Consider the following 26633-nt stretch of genomic DNA (forward strand, 5'->3'; position numbering starts at 1 on the left):
ATGCAAACCCTATGGAATCTGTACGTGCAGTAGAGAAAAGACCGTCATTATGTATGGGGAAAAGAGATGGTTGCTCCGTAGGACGGTAGTTGAGTTACTCTTTTTATAATCCGTGCATACATATCCAAAGAGTCGACGGCTTCGTTTCTGAGTTTATACATGTTGAACATATACAAGAAAAGAGACGGTTGCTCCATTACTCTTTGTACAAGCGTTGCATATATATAGCGAAAAAGACGATAGCTCCGTTACTTTGTCTACATTTTGCACATATATGGAGAATGAGACGCCAACTTCCTTCACCATCTACGTGTCGAATGTATACTAATGGGGTTAAAAAGCGGCACAATACAAGGTACGTGTTGCACGCGTGCAGCAAAAGATTTATTTATTTGATGGATGTTTTACGCAGTACTCAAGATTATCCCACTTATACGAAGGCGGGAAACCCAGGCTCATTCGCAGGCTGCTGCAGTCCTTCTTACGTTCGCTGGGGGGGAAGATAAAATATAACTTAGTTACTGTGAGTATGTGCATGGGAAAAGTGGATATTGTAGCTTTAGGCGTTGCACGTTCACCACAGGGAAAGAAATAGTAGCTTCGTCAATATTCCAGTGATCGCTCTATAATTATACCCATATACTTGTATGTTGCAGTTGCATCGAGTGACTTTGTACGTTCATCATTGTGGCTTTACGTGTACGTTCATCCTGCCTGGAGAAAACGATACTTGCTCCCTCGCTGCGACTGCAAGTATTCATCGTACGTGGCAAATGATTTGCTTTACTATGACTTTAGGTGTATGTGTTTTCTCCGTGTTGAGTAGAATCGTCCACTGTGTAGTCATTCCTGTAAATGTACTATTTTTATAAACAGTAGAGTTATATGGCCTATTGTGACAGTATGTCTGGTAGATTACATCAAACGGGCTCCTGTGGCTGTACATGTACGTGTACTATGATCTATCATACGGGTTGCTCCGGCTGTACGTGTAGTGTGCAATATAATACGGGCCCTATGATTGTACGCCTAACGGTAACTGTGGCTGTAAGTATACGTGTACGAGGATCTATCATACGGGTTGCTGCCTCTGTGTATGTAGTGTGCTATATCATACGTGTCCTGTGGTTGTACGTCTAACGGTTTATTGCATACAGGCAACAGTGGCTTTAAGTGTACGTGTATTAGGATCCATCATGCGGGCTGCAGCGACTATACGTGTGGTATGGTTTGTTTCATACAGGCAGCTGTGGTCGTAAGCGTGCTAGGATATGTCATGCTGGTATACACCGGATGTATATGTGTAGTAAGTTATTGCATACAGGCTGTACGTGTACTATGTTATATCACGCCGACTTCTGTGGCCACACACGGTAACAAGGTTATATCATATTTACTGCCGTGGTTGTACGTGTAGTGAACTAGTGATGTAACAAATGAGCACAATACTGGATGTCATGGTTATGGGTGCTGGTCCATTAATTGAAGAACATGGCTTGTTCCGGAGTTTACTGGGTACATGTAATTGCGTCCACTGCTTTGCAAATTCTTGCACAAACCTCTCACTGCTTCACAAAGAGATACTGTACCAAACCGTTTTAAATGCTGACACAAAATTAGTCTGTAATTTTTGCTTTAGTCATGGTTCAGATATTTATTTGATACATTAAAGCGCCATGGTTCACGTCATTCAAGATATGGCTACTGTTGCATTTGGAAAAGTGCAATCAAATGTACTATAACAGCTTTTCTCTCTGAATTTAGATATTTTTAACACAGTTCCCTTACAATATATTAATCGACGGTCTCCAGGTTTTTTAAACTCCTATGAAATGTTAAGTCACAAGAAGGTATACCCTAATTTTTAAATTATTTTCAAGTCAAAGTTATTTGCATGGAGCGCACAGTCAATTACACTGCACAATCCCTTCTTCACATTGCTCTGAAATTATAAAATTAAAGAACAAAGTAGTTCATTTTTTCATGGTTATTGGTCAGTTAAAGGTAAAATTTGATCTTATATAAGTTAAAAGGGTTTAAGATTACCATAAGTACTCTGTTTCACCACATAAAATGCCGTCCAGCAAAAAATTTAAATCTAATTCGTCCTTAATTACAGAAGTTTAGTGTAGTTTTATTGCTAATCACGTTAACTCTCTGGATATTTTTAAGACATTAGGCCAAATTATTCTGTATTTTGTAGAAAGAGATGCAAATAGCTCTCCAGAGGTCTTGGCATCGGGTCATCAAACTACGTTATTTTTGCATGAAACCGGTGGTTAAACGCTTAATAATGTGATTTCTCTTTACAAAATCTAGCAGCAACATTTGTATAAAATATCCACTTGATAGGTGTTTAATTCTAAATTCAAATCTCTTGGCTGCTGTTACGCGCTAACTGCTACTTGATACTTATACAGCATTCTTACTTTGCAGCTTTCTTCAGCTATCTAATCCATTTTCTTCCCATCTCGGCTTTTATACACCACGTGATTTATTGTCACCGTCAGACTCGGGAACATGTAATCATTCTGAGTCTGGTTCTTCTGCTTAAGTTTAGAGAATGAGAGTAGAGGGAAAGGGATGTCCGGAGACAGGACAGTGTACAAGCCAACACATATAGGTGAGCGTATACTATACATTATGCAGCATGTTGATTATAGTGACATGTTAGCAGGTTGACAATGTATTCTGGTTCGCGCTGTATTTAGTTGTATATCATAATTGCCATATATAATTTCGCTAAAGGCGCTAGTTGGGATACTCGCTGTACTTAATTATTTATGAAATGTCAGATATAGCTCGTCCGGTCACTTGATTTTATCAAGTATGTGGCGATAGCGGAACAAAAAATCAGTTTTTGCTGCGGAATGCCATGCGCCGAATTTCCGCATCAATTGCTTTGACGACCCAGGCGTTGAGTCAAAGCACAAACAGAGGCAGCAGCCACATAACTGACGTTTAAAGCGGGAAATGTACGAGTGTTGATAATAGTGTCCTTCATACATCTTACAGATATTTTATAGAATATAGAGTATTGATAAGACGTTTGAGAAATAACTACACGTAGATACTGTCCCATTAATCTGTTGCATAATGCATGACGACAACAATTTTGTGATAATCCATTTCTCTCCGGCCGTACATGGGAAGGTTTGGCTGCAAAATGGCAGGTGGTCGTGGGTTTCGCCCAGGGTCTGCCCGGTTTCTTCTCACCATAGTGTATGCATCAAGACAGTGTTGGATTCATTTCGCTTTGTTGGATGTACGCGAATACATTCACGCAGTGTTGGATACGTTTCGACATTTTATCGCTTCAAAATTAAGTGGGTTTTTTTAAGCAGACGTACTTTACGCTTCATCGCCGATTCCCAATAAGACCCTAAAGAATGCGGACATGCTGCAAAAATAGTCAGACCCAGCTAACTTCGGTTGGTCATTTGATGATAGAATGAGATATTCTCTTTATGGGTACAGTGCAGTCACGCAATCGGTGTAGCATAGACAGAACACGGTATCCATCTATAGAATATAAAGCAGTGCTGCATTGGATTGTACGATACCCTGTCAATATACAAACCACATAAAAGGTGATCGAATTAGAGGTCTTTTACTTCAGAAGTATTTATTAAAACTTTGACATAAGTCTGAAATTCGTGTGTAGAATCAACTTCAGATGTGGTAATACTGTTCTCAGCACGTACTGAGATAGGCAGTCTACGGAACTTACTGTGAGGAAATGCCTGTGGTACTGATTGTGAGGGAATGTGTGGTACGTACTGCAAAGGACTGTCCGTAGTACGTACTGTGAGAGGCTCTGCGTAGTACGTATTGTGAGGCCATTTTTGTGGTACGTAATGTGACAGAACGTGTTAGGCATGTGTTGTGATTGCCTGTGTGCGGTACGCACTGTGAGGGAATGTCTGCAGCATGTACTGTGAGGGACTGTCTCCGGTAACAATAGTGATAAACTGGACGTGGTACGTACGATGAAAGACTCTTTGTGGTACGTACTGTGAGAGAATGCGGGATGTACTGGGAGGGACTATCTGCGGTACATACTTTGAGAGATTGTCTGCGGTACGTATTGCGAGAGCCTGTCTGTGACACGTATCGTGATGGACTGTGTGCCGTACGTACTTCTTACTTCCCAAGGAAGCCACAGAGTCGATGACAGAACCGAACATTCTCGCTGTAATCCGTTTAATGCTTTATGCTGAGATTGAATTTACACACGATTTTAGTTGGAAGGTCAAGAAACAACAGTATCATTTAACATAATCAGAACAGAACTTTAACTCTGTTACCGGCTTGGGAAATTTATGCTAAATAAATAAATTTTGAACATAAAAATTTACCAATATATAATGTGAATATAGCTTTTGGTCCAGTCCAGTTCACTTTTTTTCACTCAAACCACCTGGAGAGTTACCAGAGGTCTGACGCTTGTTTTCAAAGACGTAGGGCGATCAGCCAAGAGTGAAATATGTTTATAATTTATAAATCTTGGTGAGGCAAGGTTGGCTTATTCCATGGTATTTTATTTTGACTAAGTGCACATTAATTATTCATCACTTTGAGACATTGTACGATAAAGACGGCTATGTTGATGTAGTTGACTTCCGTTTTCTTTAACGGAGGTGCCAGTTTCATATTTGCTAAGGGACTGAACAGGAAGATGAACTGGGCAACCTCATTATCTCCACTCCTGAGTGTGCTGTCATTTTAGAAACCAGCATCTCACAATTTAGCTGCTGGTTTCTGTGTATGTCGAGAATGGCATTATAAGAAAGACAGTGTATAAAGAGCTTATTGTTTCCCTTGGGATATACTGTGGAAGGACCAAGAGCTACTAACGAGTTAGCAGCTATTTTCTTCTCCTAGATACATGCAATGGCTCAGCTGGTTAGCCCGCTGGCGCAGCGTAATGACCCAGGAGCCTCTCACCAATGAGTTCGCTGTGAGTTCAAGTCCAGTTCATGCTGCCTTCCTCTCGGTCCGTACCTAGGAAGGTCTATCAGCAACCTGCGGATGGTTGTGGGTGTTCTCTGATGTGGATAAGAAAAAAATACATTGAAATAGATATTAAATTTACAAGGACAGAACATTGACGTTAGTAACCTTGAACACATACCACTGTGCACAAATTACAAGTCATAATGACATTTTTCTAGGCTTGCTGGGGTATTCAAGCAGTCGGAAGTTGGAATTGACAGGTTAATATAGTGGTTAACAGAAACTATTTTCCTCATATCTGAATGAAAATCAATTAATTACTTTTTTTACTCTTAAGTCATATTAAACCATTTGAGGGCATTTAAAAAAATTGAGAAATCATCATGAGTTTGAATCTTGCCATGTTTTTAAGAAACTACATCCTGTCAAGTTTGCATATTTGTATCAGTATAATGAAGTAGAGGTTTCCAGGTAACTAAAATACATGTAGCTAGGCGATACATCTTCAAATCTACTGGTACTGACATCTAAATTTGGTTGAGAACATAAGGTTGTGGAGCTTGCAGTATCTCCTTGAGAACATTTATTTTCTTTCAGTTTTCTTTCCTCTCCTTCACTGAATGACAACTTTGAATGCTAATTATAAAGCATGTTTTTAAGATAATAGGCATGTTTATGTCTGCATATTTAATATTTAGGGAATCAGGGCTGCTTCAGATTTGGTTAACATCTGATTTTTAGATACATATGTCACATCAGTGTAATGATATATACAATTTGCTTCGTGGGGTCTACTTGACTATGTAGGGTAGGTGCTGATTCTCTCAATTATGTTGATATATACACTTGCCACAGTACTGTATACTAAAGTTCTTCTTTGTTTTTCCTTTCACAGCAGTAGGTAAACACAACATCCCTTTCCGTCCCATGCACCCGTAATACTTACATCCCAACGCATACATGTCACAGAGCAGATCGTAGGGCCCAACGGGCTCTCTTTCTGATTCCCAGGTGACCCGCGGTGACCCGCGGTGATGTTTGTCTTACAAGGACACCTGTGACCACCCACGGAATGCTCGTTTCCTCTGGTCCTGTTACTGTGAACAGCGTAAACAAATCAATTACAACGGACTACACCTCTGTTAAGTGAATCTTATTAAATGCGTAACCGGGTTCGATTTTCTTTTCTGTCAGTAATGAGGACACGTAATATGAATAACCTGTGTTTGATGTGTTCTCCAATCCTGAAGAGCATACCCTCAGTAAGTGCACAAGTGAATATATATATATATATATATATATATATATATATATATATATATATATATATATATATATATATATATATATATATATATAAACCATAAATATACTCTGCCAAAGTCCTTGTGTGTGTATATATATATATATATATATATATATATATATATATATATATATATATATATATGGCAATAAGGGTTTAATGTGTACTGCAATCGTGGACACAGTATATACATATACTCAGGTAAGGGCACATGTGAATCATATGAGTGAATCTCATGGTTTAATGTATACTGCAGTAATGGACAGTATACCTTTTTAAGTGCGTATGTAAATCCTGGAGCGCATGTCTTAGTTCACAGGTGGACCAAGTTGTTAGATGTCCACGGCGGCCAAGTTAGCATACCTATATCATTCCGTTGCTTTGTTTTTCTTCTAATGTTCTACTGTCATATTCATAAGTAAGAGAACTCATCAAAAAGTCAGCGAGCAAACTTGTTTGGTTTGGGTGGATATTTTTAGATACTGTATCAGAGGAGTTCAAGAACGCATGACACGATGTTATTTTGCCAAAAAAACCGTTTGTAATCTTCCGCCAGTCGATGGCACTTAATGCATATCCATAGGATTGGTGTCGCGTTTACTAATTAAATAGCACCTTTTTTCATACTACTCCCCATTATATCCTGTTTAATAATTGATTGACGTCTATCATATCTGATCTTTTTTTTCTTTTGGTTTTTGGTGATTTATCAAGACCATGTGAGAGAGAGGCACGTCTGTAAGGTACCCTCCTGATCAGGACTATCCGGTCCCGGCCTCAGAGCAGGTATAATCTCCAAGCTCATTAGACCATTGCTCACTGCTTTGATTAATGAAAATATAGGGAAGCGCTGGGGGCGATCACACTCGCAGTAGATAACAAACACTTTAGAGGCGATCAGGCGTAAAACGGGATTATTTCCCTTGTCTCCAAACACTTGAAGGCTGTCATTATTTTTTTCTCTCCTGCACAAACTCGTCACGTGATATCGTTAACTTGTATCTGCTGAAGTAGTAGTGAGTTGTCAAATACGCGGCTAAGCGCACTGACAGAAACCGTCAAAATAAATTGTGGTCTGATATGATTGGGGAAAGACGTAAAGATAAGAAACGACCGTGAAATTGACGCTGATAAGCTTCCCGGCACACCCATTCAAATCTGATAAGCTTTTCGGTAAATTAAGGGCATTCATTTCCGCTGAAGATTGTCTGCCAGTTAAATAATTGTTTACTTATTTGATTGCCCATGGAATGTCTCACTAGCCAAGAATGCAATATGTTTAATTTCCACATGGCGGCAGATGAACACTAATCCGTCCGTTGAAATTCGAACCATGACATGTATGATATGGCCGCGCTAAATCCAAAGACCAACGCACATTTATATTTATACTCATCATGTGTCTATGCAAATATGATAAACTCACAATATCCTGTAGCCATGGTAACAGACAGATGGTTGAGTGGTCCCTATCATATCAATCGTGAATGGAGCATACATAAATTCTTCTAAGTTTCAAATGAGCCTTTTTTGTCCGTTATGGTGCGAGGAAAGCCAATATGAGCTGGACTCGAACTCACCGCATCGATGAGAGACTCCTGGGTCATTGTTCCTCGCTGGCACGCAACTGATCAGGCAGATAGGTTTATGGGCGCATCATCAAAATCTTCCTATGTGGTTGTTTTACATACGCCATATGTCCAACAAATAAATACAACGACATTTTCTGCAACTGACCATAAAACTATGGTTACATGGTGCTTTTTGTAGTATAATTGTCTACCAACCTAATTCGATTTTATTGCGTGAATGTATGGACAGCTCAAAACTTCTGCAACTAGAACACACGGCATTTTCCATATGTCCATTCCATATTCGTGGCAAGCCACGATACTTTGCTGTCCAAATCGCATGAACCTAACCAATGCGGCTTAACATTGTATATTAGACCCGGCTAGACATCCTGCTTCAGTGATCATGCGCGACAAGAATGAATTGTTCTCAACCAAACTGTACGCAACATGAAACCTAGAGTAATGCCAATAGGTCGGTAGCACGCTTCACACATGTACATTCACCGCTCTTCTCTGCACGTGGTAAGGGTTTTCCATTCTATTGAAAATCAGGATACTTGTTTGATGCCTGACTTTCCACACGTCACACTTCTGCAATCGCCCCTATTTCTCGATCATTGGCAACTTTTGGCCGATTTATTATTCTATAAAAAATGAAATGTTTCTGAGAGTTGATTTGGTCTAGACGTCAGATATCAGTCCTCATAAAAACATTTATAGCATTTCTTGTCGCCCAAGAAAGGTTTACATATAGATGCAAAACTTTGCGAGAAGGTTTTGTAATTCTGAGCGTGTGGAAAAAGCTGATAACTAGACCACCCTCAAATTAGTTGGCCCATCTCCGAACAGCTAGCTTAGGAGCCCTTTTCATTGGGGCCAATCGATTCTGGGTCTTTAGAAGCGGGAGCGACTTACGATGTAAGTCATTTCTTCGACAGCCTAATCTACTCTAAAACGTTTGCCGTAGCGTGGAGGAGGCCAGTCCGTGATTCCAGCACCAGGTCACCTTACCAGCTATACGTGATGCCCAGCAAACTGTAGAGGATACGACTCACTTGTGCCTCTTTCTTGATGAATAATTCCTTAGTTGTTTTCCATGTCGGAGAGGCCAGTGGTCGCCTGGCGTCTGTCGTTTAGCCAGGCGAATACTTTCCCAATTGTACACTTTGGGGTCTTTTCATTCGGGCGGGTCATGTGCTATATACCCAATACATATAATTTCATTAAGGCTAATTGAGACTTCGTCTGGTTATGGCCAACAATCGATACAACAAGAAAGTGTAATTTTAGTCGCAAAGAAACACGTTTCCCATACTTTAACGATTGTATGTGCCTTGTGTGTATTTATCAATTACACAGCTTTTCTTTTTGGTGACACCATCGAGTGCTTTCTCAAGGTTCTATGTATGTGAAACTATAACTTAGCATTATATATCCTCATCGCACAGGGTGGGCTGTGGCGGAATACACACCATGCACAAACTGTATGACGATAAAAAGACTCCATCAGACTTGATCCTTATGCTATACAGCGGAGGCGCAGACAGTGAAGTGCCGCATAAGAACCTGTAATTTACTGGTGAAATAAGTGACTCGCAATTAAGGTTGTCGCATATTAATTCACTTCCCAGATTATTAATTTATTTCTGCCGGGTAATTAAATAACGGGATTTAGCCGGAAAATATGGCCTGCGAAGGGTGGAAGCGTCTTATTCCAGCCCACTCAAGGTCACTCTGTGACCTATATTAGTAAGCATTGTTAAGACTTTGTTAAAAATTGCAGATTGATCTAGTTAGTTGAGTTCATGGTGATTTCCTCATGATTTAAAAGGTAGCTGATAACAAGGACATCATCGGGGCAAATATGAATTGATTAAAATGGAGTTCTGAGCTTACAGCATAGCATTGACTGACCGGCACAAGGTGCAATTAACTCCGGAAAAGTTTTACCATTCTTCCATACGTATGCCTTCATCAAAGCACTACCATTACCGTCTTAAAAGTGTTTTGAAGTTACACTACCTGCCAATGAGTGAGGTTTTGATGACAGATTTATATCAATGTCTGTGTTGTGTTCGTGCATTTAGTGATGATTGTAGCACGTTACATCTTCATCATAGACTTGACGATGACAGAACAATGAAACTGCTATAAGTTCGTGACTGTCTTAAGATTTTAGGCTATTATTTGACATTGATATTATTCGAGATAACTTATCCAAAGATATTTATTATTTATTTATTTGATAGCTGTTTTGCACCGTACTCAAGAATATTTCATTTATACGACGGTGGCCAGTATTATGGCGGGAGAAAACGTGCAGAACCCTTGGAAAACCCACGACCATCCACAGATTGCTGACGTGCAGCCGCGGAGGAAGCCAGCTAGAGATAGACTTGAACTCACAGCAACCGCCCTAGTGAGAGACTCGTGTGTCATTGCACCACGAGTCCAGAATTTTTTGCTCTATAAAACCATGAAGCTAGCATTGCCCAGGCAAGTTGTGACAAGGTGAAGCCAGCATCGCTCAGGCAAGTTTTGCCGCGACGAAGGGAAGCCAACATTGCTTAGGCAATTACATAAAAGAAGCTTAACACAATTGGCGTGATTTGTCATGTTGTTGACACCCCTGTAGTTGTTACTCGCTGTTGCCCATAAATTGCCGAGTTACCTAATTGCTGTAGTTCTGGACTAGATGGGCTAGGATTACTATTGATAATGATCATAGGTCGTAACGCCTGTCTTCCGCTGTTCCCTCTCTCTGTGTGAAGTGGGCTGTGGTTGTTTTGAGAAGCCTCGAGGTGTTGGCAGTCATTCTAATCCGGAAGCGCTTTCGCTAATCCCACCACAATCGATCGCAAAAACAGAAAAACGTAGTCATGGTAGAAATGTCTCGGATATCCAACAGACCAGTACTAACTCCAGCAAACGTTTATGTCCTTGGGCAATGTTCTCGCTAAAGCGGTATTAACTGGTTCAGGGGTTTGACGGATTCATGTTTTCTTGTGATTGCCAGCTTATGTGGCTGTGTCTATCAATAACTGATACAGAGTGAGGAATATTTCAAACGGTCAACGCACAGAGAAACCAATTAGGTAAATGGGCCAGATATCCTCAATATTGTTGACCTAGTCCACTCAACATAGCCTTCACAGATTACCCCCGCCAAACTCGCCAAACTAGTCCACCTTTCTCCTCATATGGAGTTCTTCTGCACTATCAAACTGATACCCGAAATCATTATATCTTAAGGTCAATTGTCAAAGCGACTGCGCCTACACTTGCATACATTTTGGCTTGCTGTGATATTACCATATTACCTGTATAAGCATACACGAGGCGAAGAACATGTCATTGGACGCATACCACTTACACCGCATTGCAAGCAGAAAGTGGATAATGCCATCAGACATCTGTCATTCCAATGCAAAATCTAGAGAAATGCAAAAGGTACTCTTTTGCACAAATGTAATCAAAGCTGGAGTAACTAGGCGTTCTTTAGAGACTGTTTTTAGGTCTCTACGCACTATAACTAACCCCCCCCCCCCCCACACTATTCCTCATTCATACTATGACGTATGAAGGTCTTAACACTGACAGTACTGCTCTTATTGAAATGTGTGTAAATTTTGATCTGATAACTATTGCTTTCAAACTCTAATTCCATTTTCTAAGATGTTTGTGTGTATCTCTCTGCCTTTGTATTAATAGAAATGGCAACACTATTTTCTTCTTTCGTCACTCGGAGATATGAATAGATTTTGCGAGCGAACAGTTAACTTCATGAAGTTTGGTGCATTTTCACAAATCGTTTATCTACCTAGGACAATAATGGCGATGTCATAGTAATTACTTCCATGTAACGTGCGCGTTGAGAAACAAACCTTAAGCTTTATGTTGCTTTAAACCTAAATTTTGATTGTTGATCACTAATGCAACTCCCACCATCGTTGGCTTTCTATACTTACTGGTATGATTACGATTTGAAACAAAAATGTACAAGTTTTACACCTTGTAACAATACACGTACTCCTATTTCTGGGCACATGCGCACTGCGTTACTGACCAACCAGTGATACCGGTTAAGGATGGGGCGTTATACGATTTGAAGGGTTGAAAACAAACAGTTAGCGTCTGAAGCGGGGATTTAGTCGGACCACCTACTCGTATTGATGAAAAAGGTGAAGATGCACTAGTAGTAATTTCAGTACGTGCGGGCCAACCGTGGCTAGTATACAGAAACTCGGCGCAGGCACATTTTATTAGAGTAGATAAGTTTACCCCTACATTTTTCAGTTTACTCTGAAAAAAACATTACCTGGCTCTAACCAAAGTTACAGCAACATCAACGATATAGTTGCTTTGGGAGCAGCGGAGTTTGTGTCCGGTTTATGTACGTGGTACATGTATCTCGCGGCATAAGCCTGTAGTTTGATATGTGCGACATGAAAGTTGTTTTCTTTTTGACCTGGTATTCTATTCGCAAAAAGAAGAAAATAAATAACACATGCAATTTCCGGAAGTGACGCATGACGGATGTCAACGGAAGCAGTCATATTTCTAAGCCCTATGCTTCCTAAAATAAACAACTAAATGTAATTTTATCCCGAGAGCCTATTCTATTCATCAAGACATTAGAGTTACAGGTATTATTTTCCCCGGTAAAACCCCGGTATACATTGTTCAAATTTTCCCGCAAACATTTCTTAAAAAAGGTGGGCTGCATCAGATTCAATAAGTTTTACTTCACACAACAGCATACGTTTACTTTTGTAAGTCACGTGAAAGTTAACATTTATCTTGGTAAACTTTTACCGGTCATGAGTAAACCTATACTGAAACATTTACTGAAAAATTTGCGGCCTAAATTTGTAGTCCACATTCATACATGTTGCAGTAGACCTATTGGCCTATCGGCTTCAGGAAAGTAGTGATTTAACACAGACAATTTAAAAACCACAAGCGTTTTACATGGACAAAAGGTAGAAGTTCAGCTGTTTAGGCGAAGAATGGGATTATACCTGAGCTTTAAACAAGGACATGTTTACTGAGTGTTACTTTAATACGCAATGTAACGGATTACTATTTCAAGTAAAAATATCTTAGTTTGTCCTATAGATGTTAAATCTTTCCTGCCAAAAGTAAACACTTTCACAATACCTGTAAAAGTTATATAGCTGAAGGTTTATCAGAAATTCTAACAGTGTAGTTATTTATCTTATGCGTTCGTTGCTTTTGTAATGTGTGTTTGAAACGCACTGATGTTAGTTAAATGTTTCTATATTAATATATCAAGGAAAGATAAAAACGATGATGAAGATTAAGTGAAGAAATATTAAGCCTGATCTTAGAGATCACATTGGTGCGATTCCTGAGCACAAATGATTGTTTGACTGATTGAATGCTATGTGTTTCCACAATACTTAACAATATCTCACTTATGCAACGCCTAACGGGCTTTTGAATATAGATTGCAGAAATCTGATACACCTAGATATCTAGGCAGGCTAGGTACAAATCTGTTGAGCTGGCAGCACAGCTGCACGTATGGCTCTGTAAACATGTAGGTGCCTTACAGTTATAGTTTATATTTCATAAAGCCAACCAAACTCCACCTACGCTATCTGTAGGCCGCAAAACCCTCTATGAAAACCAAAAATCTTTTCTGTTCACAGAATGTAAAGCAGTTAATATGCGCGTGTAAACGAGCGCGGCACTTAGTTATTTTGAGTTCATTGTGAGAGTTCATTCCCCAGGCTGTACTCCACTCATTCTGCACTGTTCATATCACGCACCTTTCCACAGTCAGTCAGCGGTCTAATTTGTAGTCACTGGGAAACAAAAACTGTCTAACACACATGGAGTTATTAGATCATGGATTTCTTTTCAAACGTTAAAATCATTGCCAGGGACTGGCTATTAACTGTTCTAGTAAATCTGATTAAGTCGACAGAGTCTTGCACGTTCACGACCATTCTGTGTTTGTGTTCGTGAGCTTGGAACAGCTAATAGCAGCCAACTTCCCGTTTCATCTACATCCTCAAAAAAGCACTAGCAACATTTTTAGCAGGTTCTCGTCATTTTTTTTTATTCACAGTAGTTCGAGGACCCATCATCGAAATTAGTCCGTAATTGAGCAATACGTTTGAAAGGCAGTCAGAGTCGTGCTTCGGCTCACACATCACCTATCGTAGCATAATACTGAGCTCCTCTGCCGAAAGTCCGTGATACTAGCTTTATCACGTTTGTCTAGGAGCGTTCTCTTTGTGTGAACAATGAAGAGGCATTGCAGGGGTTGTCACCTACAACCTCTTCGTCCCCACCCTCTGTACTCAAATCTTTAAAAATATTTTCACATTTAAAGCAATTGCGAAGGAGCTGGGTACTGGACTCTGCCGACAAGACCTACATACATGTAACAAGTGTATTGTCGTGATTGCAGGCATTCCCATCTAGATCAGCTGGAAATACTAACGTGCATCGTTAGTCGCCAGGATTTAATGTACCTAGAATTTCAAATTCCTCTTCACTTGAGGTTGAAATTTTTTTGTAGTTCTGTGTCTAATAATTCTCCAACACAGTACTGCGTGTTTACACAGATCCAGTTAAACCATGGTGGCGGGGAAAGTTCAGGTTTCTATTATTTAAGCATTTAAATGATCAGTTAGAATAAAACCCTAACTGAGGTAAATTGACAAAGAGTCGGATTTCACCGGTCACGTGTGACATTTGCCAGCTATCACACAGTCGTCGCTTCTCTGGTTTTCCTTTGAATTTCTACTTTTTTTTGTCTGTGTCCCCTGAGTAAGGGAGATCATGGCCAACTAGCACGAAGGCCTCGTAACGCCAATGTGTCTCCCATTGGTCGCTATGGTAATTACCTGCACGTAAATCCACGAGGGATTCGTGGATGCTGCTCCATGACAAGAATATAAGACCAGTGTGACTTTACTAGGCAGTGACTTTCTGCAAAATGTTTTGAGAAACCAAACGATGCTTGGTTGGTTTTAATAAGACTTTGCAGATATTTTTGCAGATATCCGACGTCTTCATTAGCTTAAAATCTTGGTCTGACAACAATGCCGTAAACGTTTGATAAACTGCATTTTATCTCAGATTGTTTGTGTGATAAGAATAACAAGACTCGGAATTCCCATTCTGTATATTGAAGCAGACAAGGCTACATCGTCCATCATGCATACTGGTATAAACCCATGGCATGTCTAAAGCATCAGCAGAGAGGGTTCATAACTCTGAGTGCCATGCTGGCCTAAACTCAGGCGTTTACCAGGTACTCTAGAATAGCCGATTCTATCTGACATCGAACCTGGAAGCATGGCGCACTGGAGCCACAGGCTAATGGGACTGATTGAATCCCATTCGGGATCGGATTATCACCACGCGTTTTTATCTGGTAAAATATGCCTCACGTTGGGGCGAAAATGAGTAATTCGCTTATAAGGGAGTATCCAGAGAATAGCAAAAAGCATCATCTCTGGGTGCCTTTTTGTTGTTTCTATTATGATTCATGAAATCGAACAGTTTCAAATTATAGTGCGAAATTCCGAGGCATGGACACCGGAATATTAGAATTAGACTAACAGGAAAGGCAAAAAAGTAGAGTTCCCTAGTCTCACTGAGTAACAGGACTACACGTAATCGCTACGGGGAATTCATCAAACTTGGGAAGAACGCCATCTCACTAAAGGGTGCCGGGGGAGCCAAGTTCATTTCAGAATTGGGTCATGCTTGAAATTTTAAAAATCAACAGTCTAGGTTTGGCTGTTCCGGCTTTGCGCTCAGCATAGTGTTTCAGATCGGTGATCGGTGTTCCAGTGAGGCATTACTTCACGCACTCTTTAAAAGCAAAGTTGTAAAAAAATGCACAAGATTTGTACCACAAACAGTAGTTTCAGACTAGCACAGGAACATTAATATGTACGTTTCATGCATCATTCATGTGTACGTACACTTTTAATGTGTACTTCAATTTGTTTACATCGCGATCTACACAAACACAAGTGTACCAAATGGTACACATTTGATTTTGAGAGTATGCCTCGTAGGTCGCTTCCCTTATATGTATATGGAATATTGTAATACCGTTGGCTGTTGAGCAATGTTGTGATCAAATTGACTCTTTAATTGAAATGCTTCGAGATGATACCCTCGTGACAAGACCGAAACAAGATTTAAAGCTGTATTAACCCCACTAAAACAACACTTCAGCTTTATCTTCACACTACAGCTCTTCTTTGTTGTGACAGGGCAGTCATTTCAGATACTGGTCGTTTCAGGGTTATTGTTTTGAAAATGTTGCTGTGTATTTATTTTATTTAAATTTAGATGGTTGCTACTGGCATACTCGATTTTATTCACTCATTAAACGGTGGGCTGCTTTATGATTGGAGAAAAACGGAATGTCCGCAAGATATCACAGTAGGTATGTGTACCTGACAAACATTCTTAAACCTTAGTCGATGAAACATGAGCAGAAGAAAATGGTAGTTGTTGTTAATCTACACGTTCTACACATCGGAGACAGCTAGATGGTTGTTGCGAAGCTACACGCTCTACACATCGAAGACAGCAAGGTGGTTGTTGTTAATCTACACGTTCTACACATCGGAGACAGCAAGGTGGTTGTTGTTAATCTACACGTTCTACACATCGGAGACAGCTAGATGGTTGTTGTTAATCTACACGTTCTACACATCGGAGACAACAAGGTGGTTGTTGCGAATTTACACGTTCTGCACATGGGAGACAGCAAGGTGGTTGTTGCGAATCATCGTTCTATACATCAAGGACAGCAAGGTGGCTGGTAGGAATGAACACGTTCTACACATCGGAAACAGCGATGTGGTTGTTGCGAAGCTACACGTTTTTCACATCGAATGCAATGTGGTTGTTGCGATAAGCGTTCTACACACTGGAGACAGCAAGGTCGTTGTTATGAATCAGCCTTCTAAACATCTGAGATAGCAAGGTCCCCTTGTTGGAGTGTGGGCTATCTCCTAGACACGACTCTACCGTGACATAATGTGAACAATGACGTGATGACAGTGGTTTATGACAACGTGGCTTTAACATGATTACCCGGACATCCACTGAAGGAGATTTGGACACAGAGATCAGACATGGCCACGACCAAGCGTCAAAAATGTGACAGTTCCACTCACTGGCTGGCGGAAACGAACATGTAACAAAGCAAAAATCGAAGTAAGCTCTATAGGCTAGAATCTAATAGCCTGCAACGAGGAATGTTTTATCAACTGTAAGCTTTTGTGTGTGCTGGGAAGAGGCAATAACATGGGCACCAACAAATTTTAGCCAAGTACATATCAGATACGTCTGTTAATTCAATATACAAACTGCTCTTATCCGAGATACGAAATATTCAGTTCCATCCCAGTTTAGTTTCATTAGTTCCTTTATTTATGACAGCCTCAAGAATGCAACCGCCGTGCATTGTCCTGGTTACAGTGCAGAACACATAGCACAGAGTTCTTGTTTCTGTAGAATTCATTACTGGGCGGGCGTGGGAAAGTTCAGATGGTATTACGTGGAGCTCGTTGGAGATCATTTATTTTCTACACGTACACGTAGAGAGTATTTTCCGCCTAAAACCTTTGAGATACAATGGGAAAGTTTTGTTAGTTAATGTCAAAAGGAATGTGGTTCACACCAGGCTGCTCGTGTTCCTAACGCATTAAAATGGCCACTGTCGCCACAAGTGAAGTATTCTTGAGTACTAATTAGTATTCAATCTATGGATAAATTAGCCACTGAGGTTCATAAGATGATTGCTAAATTCATTACAAATGTCGACATCAATATGACGTTTACTCAAGTGTACGCGTCAGGGATATATAAACAAAAAGCCACCCAATGGGTGACTACACAGAAGTCAACCGTCGACACGAGACAAAAAATGTGTTCTGTCAACGACATTTTGTGGTTGGTTGCACTGTGGCTAAAGTTTTGCTATAAACTTAACTTACAAAATTCTTTTCATAACATTTCATTGAGAACGTAACGAGGATAATATAACTCGGCTAATTAGTTGGCGAAGTGTATTTCCCAGTTGAAATATTAGGCGCAGCCAAATGAATATATGACATCATTTGTAAGGTAAGGTTGACGGTGAACGTTGGACTGGCGTTTCAAATATCTCTGATTCATTGCACATACGTGTAAACAAAATCACTTGGCTTTTTTTAATGATTGTGATAATGACGAAAGTGTACAAATGGACGCATATACTGATTCAGATCCGTGTACGTCACCAGATACTTAAAAAGGCCATTGTTTTGAGGGCATAGCAGTTAAAACTGACATTACTTGGTTTCGTGCGCTATGTTATGCAGTAACTATCACTATCACACTCTCTTATACATGTAGGTCTAAGAATTTCCACGATGTCTTTGATACGAGAAGTGCCACATTTTCCAACCGTATAATTCATCCTGTATTAATGCGAAAAAAAATGGATGATGTTATGCCTTTTTGAAAAACACTTTTTTATGCGCTAAATATTGTCTTTGCATGCCATGTCATCCAAGTCAGCCCTTACAAAAATTGGTTATGACAAAAATATGGTTATGACAAAAATGTTTTGTCATAACCATCCAAGTAATAATAAGGCTCTTAATTTTCCCTGCAATTTGCGTCACATCCGGCCCGCTTCGTGCAGTCTCTTCCAAGGCCTCCACCAGACATTGGTCTGATGACCAGGTCGTGGCCGTGTACAATTTAATTTCCTTCTTGGCAGACTTTCGCTAAATAAAGGAGACGCCTTCATCTCCGTGTTCTCTCACAATTAGTGACCGAAATGATCTTGTCCTCATTAATGCTGTAAAAGCTTCGGAAATAAGAGCCCGTAGAACACATGTTTGAAATGCTTTTCCTAACAGAGCGTCCTAGTACAGAGCGGCACATTTCGAACGAGTGCCGAATTTCTGTTATGATTTTGTACACTACTAAACTTTAAAACCTGCGGATGTGTTTCCCCTAAGCTCTGCCCGGTTTCCTCCCACCGCCGCCGTCATATAAGTGAAATATTATACGGATTTTACCTAGTTGTACCAGTACCTTGCAAAATTAATCCCTAGCAGCGGGTTTCAAAGTGGGAGGCTTGTCATTTGTGTGTAACGATTAGCTAAAGCTTCTGTGCGCTAAAGAAAGGTCAGTGAGCTTCGGCCAAGTATTAAAAATCTTCTTACAAGGGAAATGCAATTAACCATCATGTCGAGAAGACCTTTTTCCGTGGCACTACCGATGACGCTCGTTAAAATTCCAGAGTGATGAGTTTGTTAGCTTTGTTCACCAAACTGCACCTTTTGCTATATTCTTTTCTGTAACACAGTCTCCCCTTTTCTTTCGTGATTTTCTTTAATTCTAGAGGTAAACATTTGTAGACTGCCGGCCGAAAATCCTTGATCAGCGGCTGTGTCGAGTCTTGTCCTACTGCTGCTTCGTACTTTGGGCAAATATTGGCCGTTTCTTGTGTAATCTGCATTTGTTCTCGGGCTGGCTCTCTTGGTTCGTAAATACCAGAGCCGACCGGAAATCAACATCACGAAGCATCTTATATCTTCCAATCTCTTCCAACGAACTGATTTCATTGATAACGTAAAAAAGAAATTGCAATCAAGTTTACATCACGTAATTGGAAAAAGGAAACCCGAACAGTGTACATGGTGGTTTCCATTCAATCCATAGATATACATGACATACAGTGTACTTTGGTGTTAAATCTTCGATTCATAGTCATCGCCAAGAAGAAGCCTTAAAAAGTGTCTGACTTCGTCATACTCAACTGACGAAAACGGAAATGATCGGCTATCTTTGCATCACTGGGTTATCTCAGTTAAAAAGAATGAACAACCAATAATACAACCCTTGTTATTCAGGAAGAGGGGGTGGACATAGGCTTAAACGGGCTAGGTAACTCTACAAATTAACCTTTAATCTGGTATTCTTACGATGGCATGGGGTTCGCATTGTCAGAGGAGCCGGAAACAGGACGTCGCTTCAGGTACCCGACCCACATACTGTTAAAAGACAAAGTATGGTTCTGGTGAAGCAGCCGTGCCCCCATAGTTAACACTGGCAAAATGTCAGAGCTTTCGATTTTCTCAGTGTGCCCGATTTTGATATCTTAAACTGCGATATCTCGGTTGTGCTCATTAAGCGGTGTGCTAGTTGTGGAAGGTTGTGAGCTGTACGAAAATTGTGTGAGATGTTAAGCCGTGTGTTAGTGGTGGTGACTGTTACGCTCTGCGAGAATTGTGTAGGCGATAAGACGTATAATGGTTGTGGCGGCTGTTAAGCTGTACAGGTGCTGTGTGAGATGATAGGCAGTGTGTTAGTTGCGGCGGTCGATAGGCTACACTGAGATCGGGCGAGCCGTTAGGCCGTGCGTTAGTTGTGACAGATGTTGGGCGGTATTATAACTGTGTGAGACGGTTGGTCGTGGGTGACTTTTGTTAGAATTTGCTATAGTATTGTTTGTGACAACTGATTGTGTTGCTAGTTACGGTGGTTGTTCTTCTGAACTAGAATGGTGTAAGACGGTTAGGCATTGTGATCGTTGAGCTGATGGTTAGGCTGTGCTATAGTATTATTTGTGACAACTGATTGTATTGCTAGTTGTTACAGTGTTAGTCTGAACTAAGAATGGGTGAGACGTTAGGTTCTCGCGGCTAGTAACGTGAGAGCTAAATTATAGCGTATGTTTGATGGTTCTTAAGCTCCATCAGGATTTTAAGATGCTCTAAGCGACGTGGTAGTTGTGTGGCCCGAGTGACCGTTACATAAAAAGTTAAGAGTAACAAACGTAGGTTAGATCAATACTTTCAGCAAAGTATGAACAAAGAAGAAGTAGAATTCCTACATGTTATATAAATACATATACAGGAAAATCTAGTTCAACTGTTTTAAGTTATTATGCCATACCAGGATAGCTGACAACTTTCATTCATTTTTTTTATTCATTGAAGACTGTGGTAACTAATGACCGCGTTAAACACTAAGGTCAACATTGTGGAAGAAAAACAGCTTACGAGAAAAGCCTTTTTACAGTAATTTATTATCTTAAAAATAAATCCCTTTCCCTGTTATTACGATTAAGACCTTTCGAGAAAGAACAAATTAAATGTTTCAAAATGTGTAAAATATTAATATTACAGAACAATGATTACACCCACAGGGCAAAGTTGGCTTTGAGATTAAAATCAGTTATTTGCACATTATTTAATCATTTAAATGCATTTCTAAGAATAAGAGACACAAAATAAAGAAAAGTTTGAATGCTTTATCATAAGTTTGCTGATTTACCGATTTCATGGGTGTTTTTTCCTTTTGTTTTTTATCCGGAAAAGTTCAAAGGAAAGACGTGCTTAGCGCTGGAGTAGATTACTCTCAGCGCTTTTGACCCGAACTGTTCTTTAGGAGAGTAGCTCTAACGACGGGTTGTGTAAGGTCAGCAGATAATCACAGGATGACGCTGCAGTTGTGGAGAAATCAGTTTAAAACCAGTTAATCAAACCCATTTATCGCTATGGCCCTAGGCAGGCAGACTTTTGACTAGGGTTAAGTGAATCAAGAGGAGTATCAAAACCGTGAAGGGTAGTTGGCAGTGGCTATATTGTCCGCTCGGTATAGCGAGGACTTTATATGTGCAGTGGTTCCAGTCAAGTGGCGCCCCATCTGCGCCCACTTCACCTCTGCTCCATAGAAATTCTGCTACGCATCTTCCGCGACTTATACATTACATTATTCCCTGGTTGAGGGAATGGAGTAAGAAGGAGGTTTTGTAGGCGATAAAAACCGCGCTCAGAGGGGCAAGAGACTTTGATCGATCCCCGCACAGACCGCAATCGATGAGGCAAAACATTTCCGATCGCAAAAGGGCCGTATAATCACGAGCCATGAAAAGAGGGGAAGAAAATTAATATGGAAGCCACAGCTTCGGAACCGGAAGTCAAGTTGAACTGAAGCAGAGTTTTATGCCCAACTTCATAAACATTTTGTGCTCATAGTACGGAATGATTTCTTCGTCAATATCTATAATCTGAACAGATAAAGACAACGTTAGTGTTAAAAGCCAAGTACTTCGCTTCTTGTGCCAGTATACTGTCCCACTATTATAAAGCATACTATGTGAAGGAAAACAGCACTTGAGAAGGTCTGTCTGGATAGCCTTGCCTATTCTATGGTTGAACCCCTGTTCTGTAAGAACAGAATACAATTTCTCTGACAATGAAAATCCCATTTTCTATTGTAACTTCAAACCATAACAAAAAACCTTCACAGAACACAGACAGCTTGCAATCTAAAAGCATTTAAGACAGTGACTACTACAATAATTGTGTACAGTTTACATTTTGTTTGTGTGTTTGTTTAAAAGATAAACTCTTTTTATCACACAGATTAATATCAGTCGTTGATCATTCAGTCAACGTCAGTCATCACCGCGTGTTAACTGAGATTACTTCATTAAACTTTCGGTATAAAAGGTTGTTCCCGTATGTACAAGTCCATATTCTAAACCCTTCTATACTGTCTGCATTGATACATTTTCCTGTGCAAAAGCGACGCCGATCCAAAATCCGAAAAGTGGAGCTGACCATTGTCCTTTTGCAATACATATGTATCACGTAAGCAGTTTCGCCATAAAACCCACACTACTGGCCTTTATTCTGACAGTGATTGCATAATATTTTCACTGACTGTCACTGATTGTTTTCAAATAAGTAGTCTACACCAAGGGCCGACAGGAAAACTTCACTATTCAAGTCGCTCGATCCTGTTTGGGATTAATGTTTTCAAACCTAAAACCACTGTACCTGAAAAAAAAGAGCCAAACCTAAAACCACTTTTTGTTATTAAAAAAAACATCGGTAACTTTTTGCTTATGTTCCCATTAATGCATATTTTTGGTCACGGATTATTATCAGTCGGTAAATTTGTAACAAAAGTGGCTGATAAAACCGCACAAGCCTAGCAACACTTCCATCCGGAAGCAAAGCGTAAGCATAGGGAGAGGAATTTCCCCATCCCCAATCCCCCGTTCCCCACTATTTAACACGGTGGGTAAAATAATTCTCGGCGAGCTACACTAAATGGTGTTCGGACAGACACGAAGAGCCATCAATAATTCATACCACTACGCCGTCTAGCGACTTGTTTAGCAGTTCGCGGGCAAAAAACAGCACGGTTTCTTTGTTGAAATGTCTTTATTGATTACTGGCATACAGTGACATTCTAGGCACAAGCCTTATCATTTGCAACCAGCTGGCTGTATAAATGGAATGGCACACCCGACGTCCACTGCCCTTAGTGATCTCCGGTTGGTGTGCATATACCACCTTCAGGGGTGGGGTGCATTCTAGGAGCGGCTTGAACACTCTACAACAGTCGTGGTTCCCAACGGTACATCTAAAATGCAGGCACACTGCTTGACCATCGTAGTGGTTACAACACCAAAACTGCTTCTCCCCAGATATCAAAGCCAGACGAGACTGAGCAGTTTTACATCATGAAATTAACTTTTCGCGGAAGCACCATACGCACTGCGCTATGCTTGATTGTATATATGTGGTAATAATGATCTAAACGGTAGTGTGATCTCCAAAATGCCTGATCAGTCCCACATTCGTAAACTATCACTGACCAAAATGTCAGATCAGTCCCACATTAGTATACTATTACTTACCAAAATGCCTGAGCGAACCTATGTTCGTATACCATCACTGACCAAAATGCCTGAGCGATCCTATGTTCGTATACCATCACTGACCAAAATGCCTGAGCGATCCTATGTTCGTATACCATCACTGACCAAAATGCCTGAGCGATCCTATGTTCGTATACCATCACTGACCAAAATGCCTGATCGATCCTATGTTCGTATACCATCACTGACCAAAATGCCTGATCGATCCTATGTTCGTATACCATCACTGACCAAAATGCCTGAGCGATCCTATGTTCGTATACCATCACTGACCAAAATGCCTGAGCGATCCTATGTTCGTATACCATCACTGACTAAAATGCCTGAGCGATCCTATGTTCGTATACCATCACTGACCAAAATGCCTGATCGATCCTATGTTCGTATACCATCACTGACCAAAATGCCTGATCGATCCTATGTTCGTATACCATCACTGACCAAAATGCCTGAGCGATCCTATGTTCGTATTGAATACAGATTATTGAATAACAATATATAAATGAAATTGAGTGAGTGAGTGCTGGGGGTTTAAAGTTATTTTACACTCATGTGACGACGAAGGAGTCCTTAGAATTCATGTAATGTGCCTCCTTGTTGCAGGACTTATTTCCACCGATCTTTTATCTAGTGCTGCTTCACTGAGACGACTTACCGATGGCAAGTAACCTACCCAACGGCTAATTGCACTTTTACGGATACGTTCATTCAGTCAACCAGTCAACGCACTTTCCCTTAAATGCAGAACGCCAAGCGAGGAAGTTACAACTTTCTCTTTCAAAGTCTTAGCGGGGTGTTCCGCCCTATGGTTGACCCTTGATCTCCCGCCCCCGAAGCGGAGGCTCTACCAACTCAATCATCTGAGCCGATCGAATCAAACTGAATCAAATGGATAAACTTTTCCAGTGCCAAAGCAACAACTTCCTTTAATATTGGAAAGGCACATTTTCTGGATAAAATATTTTGACTGTCAATATATTTGACGGAATGAACTTAACCTACAATTTTCTGAAAGACAAGGAGAGTGTTTTCTCCTTGGCCATTTTGATGTTGTTTATATCTAACGTCATGGGGCTGCCGATGGCAACAAGACCAGCATGTAGTTTTTATCGAAAACAGCTGATTGACTTTAATGTCATTTTCTGCAGAGAGAGCTTATTTATTGGCTTACATTTATAGTAAAATATCGTTTGAATCTTGATGTCTATACTTTTTAATTTCCATACACAAAAAAGTGTACAAAATGTTTAGTCTGGTTAAAACTTTTATACCGTATGGTACTTTTGTAACCAACTGCACCCCCTCCCCCCCACCCCCAATATTAAATTTGAAAATGTAGGTTAAATTCCCTGTGCATGAATATTTCTAATTTAGTGTATTTATAAATTATTTAACGTATTATACTGGTTTTCACTTTACAAAGTGCTTAGACTTTGTTTGAAACCGCAAAATAAAAACCCACGGTGTTCGTAAAGGGTTAGTAGCTTCTCTACCGTACTAGAGTAGTACAGCTAAGATTTGGGCTGATCTCAGAACGCAAACGCGTAAAATGAACTGCGATGAATACCACAATTAACTGTATGCATAACTTCACTCAATTTATTTAGCAACAGCACATGTGGAGTTGTAAAACAGACCCGTTACGAACAGGAAATTGTCAGTAAATCCTTTGACGAACGACAGAACGAACAAAAATGTCGCAACGCACATGTATCAGTATATTCAACTCACAAGATCCCACATTAATTGGGACAGTGCGTTAATACGTGCATGTGTCCAGTTTTCAACTGCTGGCAGAAAAACTAACAGCCGTGTACTTTGTTCCTCATTGTATCGAATTACTTGATGGCGGCATGTTTGCATAGTTCTTTGATTTAGCCGAGAAAATGCTTAAAGAAAGAGAAACATATCTGCAGCCAATCAATCAATCAATCCTAACAACCCATCAATTCACAGGAATTGCGAAGACTGCATGGAGGAAATCTGATTTTTCTTTTTACACTCCATTAAGTATTAATTCGTTACGTAAAAACATCTGTTGTTCGTGTCATTGACTTTTCATTAAAATGCTTGTTTCCTTTTTTATGGACAAGGTTGTTAAATTCCTTTGATTTGACAGATTCCCTGCTCTTTGACACTTCGGAGTAGAAGTGGAGGGTTCTACGGACCAATAATGTGCCTTTCATCGCGGATGTCTTTCCACGTCTGACGACCGAAGACAGCTTCTCAGCACCTCAAACATCTTCAGCGTGAAGACAATCAGAATCCAGCTTAATTGTGCAGCGTTTATTTATTTTCTTTTTTTTCGTTTCCCCACTCAGACAGCTACGCGACTAATTTGGCCATGCTTTATCAAGATACCTATTTCTGGATTTCTGAGACGGCTGATAAGCTAACAATTCTCTGAAAAAATGGGCGTGTCTCTATGTAATGTAGTCCCACATCTTTCGCGTCCCATGCCATGCCATGCATCTGTGGATCTTTAACATTTGTGTCATAGGGATGGCTTCATCCAGAAGAACAGGTGATTGAATGACTTCCATACTACGTTTGGTATATGTAGTCTCATGTCACGTGCATGGATGACCGGTATTTATAGTTCTGTTCCATTTGCATGAAGTACTATTATTTGTTGTTCTATGTTCTATAGATGGATGAAAAGTAGGCCCTTCCATAGTTCCCTGTCGAATGCAAGAGGGTATTCCTGATTATTATCTCTTGTTTCATGCGTGGATGAGTGGTATGTGTATGTCCATATCACATGCTTGGATGAGTAGTATCTGTATATCCATATCACATGCATGGATGAGTATTATCTGTATATCCATATCACATGCTTGGATGAGTATTATCTGTATATCCATATCACATGTGTGGATGAGTAGTATGTGTATATCCATATCACAGGCATGGATGAGTATTATCTGTATATCCATATCACATGCATTTATGAGTGGTATCTGTATATCCATAACACATGCATGGATGAGTGGTATCTGTATATCCATATCACATGCGTGGATGAGTAGTATCTGTATATCCATATCACATGCGT

Source organism: Liolophura sinensis, chromosome 6 (genome assembly GCF_032854445.1).
Source record: "Liolophura sinensis isolate JHLJ2023 chromosome 6, CUHK_Ljap_v2, whole genome shotgun sequence".
Classification (NCBI taxonomy): Eukaryota; Metazoa; Mollusca; class Polyplacophora; order Chitonida; family Chitonidae; genus Liolophura; species Liolophura sinensis.